Source organism: Lactuca serriola, chromosome 5, assembly GCF_051521515.1.
Source record: "Lactuca serriola cultivar US96UC23 chromosome 5, Lser_US96UC23_V15, whole genome shotgun sequence".
NCBI lineage: Eukaryota > Viridiplantae > Streptophyta > Magnoliopsida > Asterales > Asteraceae > Lactuca > Lactuca serriola.
The window spans coordinates 121,951,347-121,957,988 of record NC_136412.1 but is presented as its reverse complement, the minus strand read 5'-3'; positions in this window follow the sequence as shown (position 1 = coordinate 121,957,988).

Genomic DNA, 6,642 nt, shown 5'->3' with positions numbered 1-6,642 from the left:
ATAATGTATGAAGAATCTCCAAAAGAAACTTCATAGAGTTAGATAATAGACTTTACCTGAAGTAGAGTCAAACTTTTTGACTTTACAATTCTTTTGATCTTTCAGGTAAATTGGGCAGTATCGCAACCAATGTCCCTTCTCCTAGCAATAGAAACATATGGACTCTTTGGAAATGGTGCACGATACTATCTCAGAGTTAGCCTTTCTCTTTACCATTAGGTCAAATGACTTAACTATGTCCGATGCCTTTCCATTGGGAAGAGAAAGTTTTTCTAGACTTTTAATGTTACCAATACCAATGTCCATGGAAGCATGGGAAGTAGATCTTCCAATCAAATTTGCTTTACTATTGCTCCAAATCATTGTTGATTCAGTTGCATCGAGAAAATATGTAAGATCATTAAGGGTCATGTCATGGTCTATCACATAGCAGTCCTTAAAGAACTCACTATATGACTTGTGAGGTTATTGAAGAACCCAGTCGACAGTCAACTTCCTTTAAGACTTTGATGCCCAACTCTCCCAGCTTGTCAATATGTGACTTAATCTCCAAGGTGTGAGCACATATAGGCATTGCTTTCCAAATAGGGATTGAGAGACCTTGAACTTGTGGGTCAGGGAGAATTATTGGAAGAGGTGGAGGAATTGAAGTATGATGTCTAGTCCTATTAATGCACAACAAAGCGATTGATCTTTCACCTTGACTGCCATTTGGGATATCATATTCTTTAGGAAATATCTATCCAAAAGGATGAGGAAGACCATAGTTGTCTGAACTTAGACATCTATAATGGGAGAAATTCAAGTTTAGTTGATTTAAAGTCCTTAATATAACACTCAATATGAAATATTAACGCTAGGACCCAACAAAGTATTTTATAACTTGGAAGAGGGATGCCGTAATCCAAGCTACAAAATATTTGAAGGTAGGTAAATGACGATTTACCAATTTCCACCATGAAAAACAAAATAAATTATTAAGTTTTCATTGGATTTGAAAGTCCTAGATCTTTTGAGATTCATTGAACTTTCAATGGCATGTTTAAATCTCGATTGTGCCCTCTCAAGTTTGTGACTGGGATGCCGAGGATCACAAATAAGGTGTGAATAACCATGCAAATTGACTTGGTACCCTTAATTTTATCACCCAATTAATGTGACGGTTAACCACACACGCTCCACCGATCTATGATCAAACTTAAGTCACACTTTGCCACACATTGCCATTCCCATGTTAGTGTGTCGGTTAAGCACACACGCTTCACTAACGACTTAACAAGGGTGCAAAGTGTAATTTCATGGGTTAGCACCAATATCATATTTTCCTAAGTAACTAAGATTGTGAATTTATAAGTGTTTAGTTACTTAGTATTTATCATTATTATTTTAATGAAGGGAGAATTATAGTCATTTCCTACCCGTTCGGCTAACGACCCTCCACCAGTCAAGGAAGTGGGGGTGAGAGTGGACACCCATTAAACTACCATTTCATAGGCAGTAACCGTATACCCCCCTTAGAGACCGACTTCGTGAATGAGGCCTACTAACGGTATGATTGAATTTATCTTATACATACATATAACCATTAACTTTTAATATTATAATAGTATAAGGTTGAATATTTTGAACTTTTAAAATTCTAAGGTTTAATTTGGAATTAAAGTATACATGGGGTGGTAAGTTTGCATATTCCAAAACATGAGGGCAAGTTTTGAAACTATTCAAAACCTTTCATATTCATAACATATGAGTTTAATGTAGGTTTTTAAAACTTTTAATGGAGAGACTCTTGAACATCCATAACTTGAGGACAAGTTATGGAGTTCATAAAACTATTTATGAGGAAAAGACTCTCCAAGTTTCTTAACCTATGGTTTTAATAACCATCTTTAATGTGACTTTTCATATAACTTGAGCACAAGTTACAAAAACACATATTATGAATAGCTTTTAGATTAATTTGGATTGAAAACAACTATCACTAACATGTCTAGTAATATCCATAATCTTGATTAAACTCATATGAACAAGACAATTCAAATCAAACAATTTTTCATGTAATTAGCTAATCATTAAACTATTACAAAACATGAAACTTTTGACAATTATCTTATGAATTGGATTAGAATGAACATTACCACATCAAAAACAAGTTTATAGGTTCGAAAACAGCTTAGGGTAATGATTCTAGTCCAATTCCAGCCTTAAAAGTTGAAAATATGCTGTCAGGGGATTCTACTCGTTGAGTGTATAAACCTACTCGACGAGTATGATGAGTTTCTTCATGGACTCGACGAGTGCATCAGTGTACTTGGCGAGTCCAGTGCCCAGACAGCTAGAAAATCGATTTTTTTTTTCAGCTTTTTCAGCAATTTGCATCAAGTATAATTGAAAATAATCCTAGGCTCTGATACCACAGTTGGATTTTGAGAATTCTAACACTTCTAAGCTGTTTATACAACCCTAAATACCTTGGACCTATGTTTTCACTAATTATACATGCAATGGTGTTTCCAAGGTATTAAACCTATAACTAGCATAGTATTGTGATAGAATCTAGTTAGGATAACATACCTTATGGTGGAGCTTGAAGTCTTGATGTATTTGACCTTAAGAGCTTAGCCCCAATAGTGTGGAAGCCTCAAGTGGAATCACAACACATCATAAACAAAGGATGAACTTGAGAAAGAATCTCCATGCACCCAAAACCACCATGAACTCCAATAATCCTCAAGTAGCTTTTCAAGTCTATCACAAGTGGAGATTTTGGCTATGAAAGGATGTATTTATCTGTGGGATTTCTAGGGTCATGGATATAACCCAATTCCATACACATGGGTCTTATGATCCATGGTTCATGCAGCCCAACTCTTTATGTATCCATACATAAACTTAGTCCAACATGGATCATAAGCCCAACACTTATAAGTATAACTAATTAACATAATTAGTCCCTATAGATTTAATTAGTCTCTTTTGATCACCAAATTAATCTCCATATGAATTCTTGATCAATACTAATTAACTCATATGATTTCATATTAATATATTATAACTTATAATATATTAATAAATCATATATAACATCTTCTCTCAAAAGTCCATCCTAACAAATTGTTCTGATGATATGCAACCCAAATGGACTATGCTACTCTCACGTCAAGTATATACCAATAATAGTTATGAGCATAGACATCTAATCCAACAACCCAAACATTCCAAAAGGACCGTTACAGTTAACTCTGTAAGTATATAGTGAATTCTTTAGGGTTATATAAAATGAAGATCCAACAGGAAGTGGAATGTGTGGTTTCCACCTCATTTCCTATTCCCTGTTCGGTTGTGGGCTTAGGTGCAAAACCACACAATCAATTGCCTATTTGATCCGGATTGTATACAACTTGTATACACTAAGTACTTGTAGAAGGAACTAGTTTGGGTCAGTTTTCTTACATTTCATTACATCAAAACATATAGGATTTTCTGGAGGAACACACTAAGGTTTTCAAGGAACAAAGAACTTGCTTTCTAAAAAAATGCTTATGAACTCACCAACTTTAATACTGACACTTTCAAAAACACTTGTATTTTTAGGACTCTAGTAGACAGGTACTTACACAGGTTTCGAGAAGACGAATCATAGTAGCTTCAACTCTTTATTTTGCTCTTTACTTTTGAAGTCAATCATATGTGATTCGAATACAATGTAAACACTATAATATCAATACAATGGTTGTTGTTACTTTAATTACTATTTTTTAATTGTTGTCATATTGTACATGACGTCCTCCGCCCTTGAACATTTCCTCCGTTCTGGTTTAGGGGTGTGACAGAATTGTATTAGAGCATTGTTTATAGTGAACTCGGTATATCAACCTATAAAAAATATACAACTATAAACACAATGGGATAAAAAAACTCTGATCAAGGGTTATACTTTTAAAATATAACAATATTTTTTTAAAAGTATACATACACGCTTACATACTAGAACAACTATCACATGAAGAACAAAACAGAAGTATTTAGATGTTGGACACTACAGTCAAACCTAGACAGTTATGTAAGCATATATGTGGTAAATATAGTCTGCTCAACTATATTTATTTGAGATACAACCAACATATGTTTGGGAGTGATAGTTGTGTTGCAACAAGTCTAAAACCTACCAACTCTATATAGAATGGAATACTAGAACCAAACATAAAGTTTCAAATACTATATGAGTATTTTATGATACTATAAGATAACAACAAGTCTAAAAACTTACCAAGTTCATATACCAAGAAACTTTAGAATCAAACATACAATTTAAAATACTATAGGAGTATTTTCAGCACTATAACTAACTTATGTGAAAACTAAAAGACCCTTACTAGTAGGTCTATAATTACGGAGTGTATGCTCCTAGGGTTATATATAATTGAGATTTTATAGACTTAGAATTTGCGATCTTCGCGCTATTTTTTGTTCCTTGTTTAGTTGTGGTCTTAGAGTAGGATCACTTATTCGAAGGTCTATTTGATCTTTATTATATACAACTTCTATAAACTACATGATTATAGGAGGACCCGGTAAGGATCACCATAATGATTTCGATAGAAATGTTTTTATTAATCCCAAAAATTCATTAGTCATCCCCATTCTCGCATCAACAACATAGCTAGATGTAGCCACTCCACTACAACAACCAACAGAGGAGTTATGGAAGAACAAGAAGGGATTCATACGGACGATTAAAACAAGGGATCAGACGAGGAGTAAGGAACTAGAGAAATCATTGTGGACCCTTACTCTATCAAGAGCAGACATAAGAGGCTCAGTCAAACATTTGGAGTCAAACTCTCCATTAGGAAGTAATGGAGATTAGTGACAAAACCTGAAGCATGATGGAGATTCAATACATCTACGTCGGACACGAACACCAGAGGAAGGTCCGGAGACAACATGTCCCTACAACTGAAACTAGGGCAATCATAGCAAGGATAGATAGCAGAGGAAACCACTCACGAGACGAGCGAGGTGGCAGAGCATGCACCTTATGCATCATACTAATAAATAATCAACTAAGATAACCTAGTGAGTTAGTGATTACGCTCCTCACACTATGTGTTAGGCTTATCGCCTCTTAAGAGACAACTAGTAATAGTAAACCAGGTTACAGAGTTTCACTCAAAAGATGATCACTATTAAAAATTCATAAGTCTATTATACATAGACCTCTATTATGAATTGTTTTCAAAACACTATAAAAGTCGGAACATGACACACTCATAACTAAGATAACTTAGTTTAAGTAACACTCGACTTATAACCACTACTAAAGGCCTACCCCCGTTTCATATTTAAAACCTTATGGCAGAAAGATGCCACCAAAGAAGTCAAACAAAAACAAAAACAATGCACCACCAACACCACCGCCACCACCACCACAGTACAATCTTCTTGTCTTCCAGGCTGCATTAACAGCGACAGTGACAGCTGTCATGATTCAAATCCATGCAAGTTGTGCCAACGGGGTGGGTAGTGGTGCTAACAACTCTAACAACGAAGAAGCCACATACGTCCAAGAGAGTATTAATACAAAGACTTCATGATTTGCAAACCCAAATCCTTTAATGGAAGTGGGGAGTCATTGCTCTAATGCGATGGTTTGAGAAACCAAAATTAATTTTTGAGATATGTGCGTGCCCAGAAGGGAGCAAAGTCAAGTTTACTGGCTATACTTTCTCCGACAGGGCCCTGACATGGTGGAATGGCCATGTCAAGTCACTGACCTTACCAGTGCCAAACGCGATGGGCTATAAAATCTAAAGGAGATGATGATGGAAGAGTACTGCCCGATGGGCGAATTACAAAAGCTAGAGCAAGAGCTGTGGAACCTTACCATAGCACGCTCGGACATAGTAGCCTATACTAATATATTCAGCGATCTAGTGGAACTATGCCCCTGGATGGTTACCCCAGAGAGCAAGAAGATAGAGAGATACATCTGGGGACTCTCTCCTCAAATCCAAGGAAACATGATAGCTGCAAATCACCTCACGTTCGACAGTGCCAAGCATCTGGCTCAAACACTTGTGGACCATGGAGTTCACCATGGCATGATGAATCCCACTCCTGAGCCAAAAAAACGGATGACTATAAGAGAAAGTCTAGGAGCAAGAAAAAGAGAAAACCAACACAAGAACCCTCGAAGAGACAACAGATTGTAGCGGTTCATGCTGCCACAACATCTGTCACTCCAACACCGGTCAGACAATATGCTGGAACCTTCCTGAAGTATAACAACTGTAACTTCCATCACACCAGAGTTCTTTGAGAGCTAAATTACCATAATTGCCACAGGAAGGGGCACACTGCCCGTTTTTGCGGGGTACTGGCACAACTAATCTCCCAGGTCCCCAACATTGGAGTAAGCCAGGCCTGTTACGAGTGTGGCGAAATGGGACACTACAAGAGGGTTGTCTGATAACACAGAACTATGGAGGAGATGGAAGTTTGCTAATGATACCACAGGAGAGACTCTTCCGGAACCACCTATAGACAGCGGTATGTTTTCCAAATAAAAATATTTTAAAACATAAAATTTTTACAAAAACTGTTACCAACGAAATCTTAATCATAAATTGCTTCCACGTC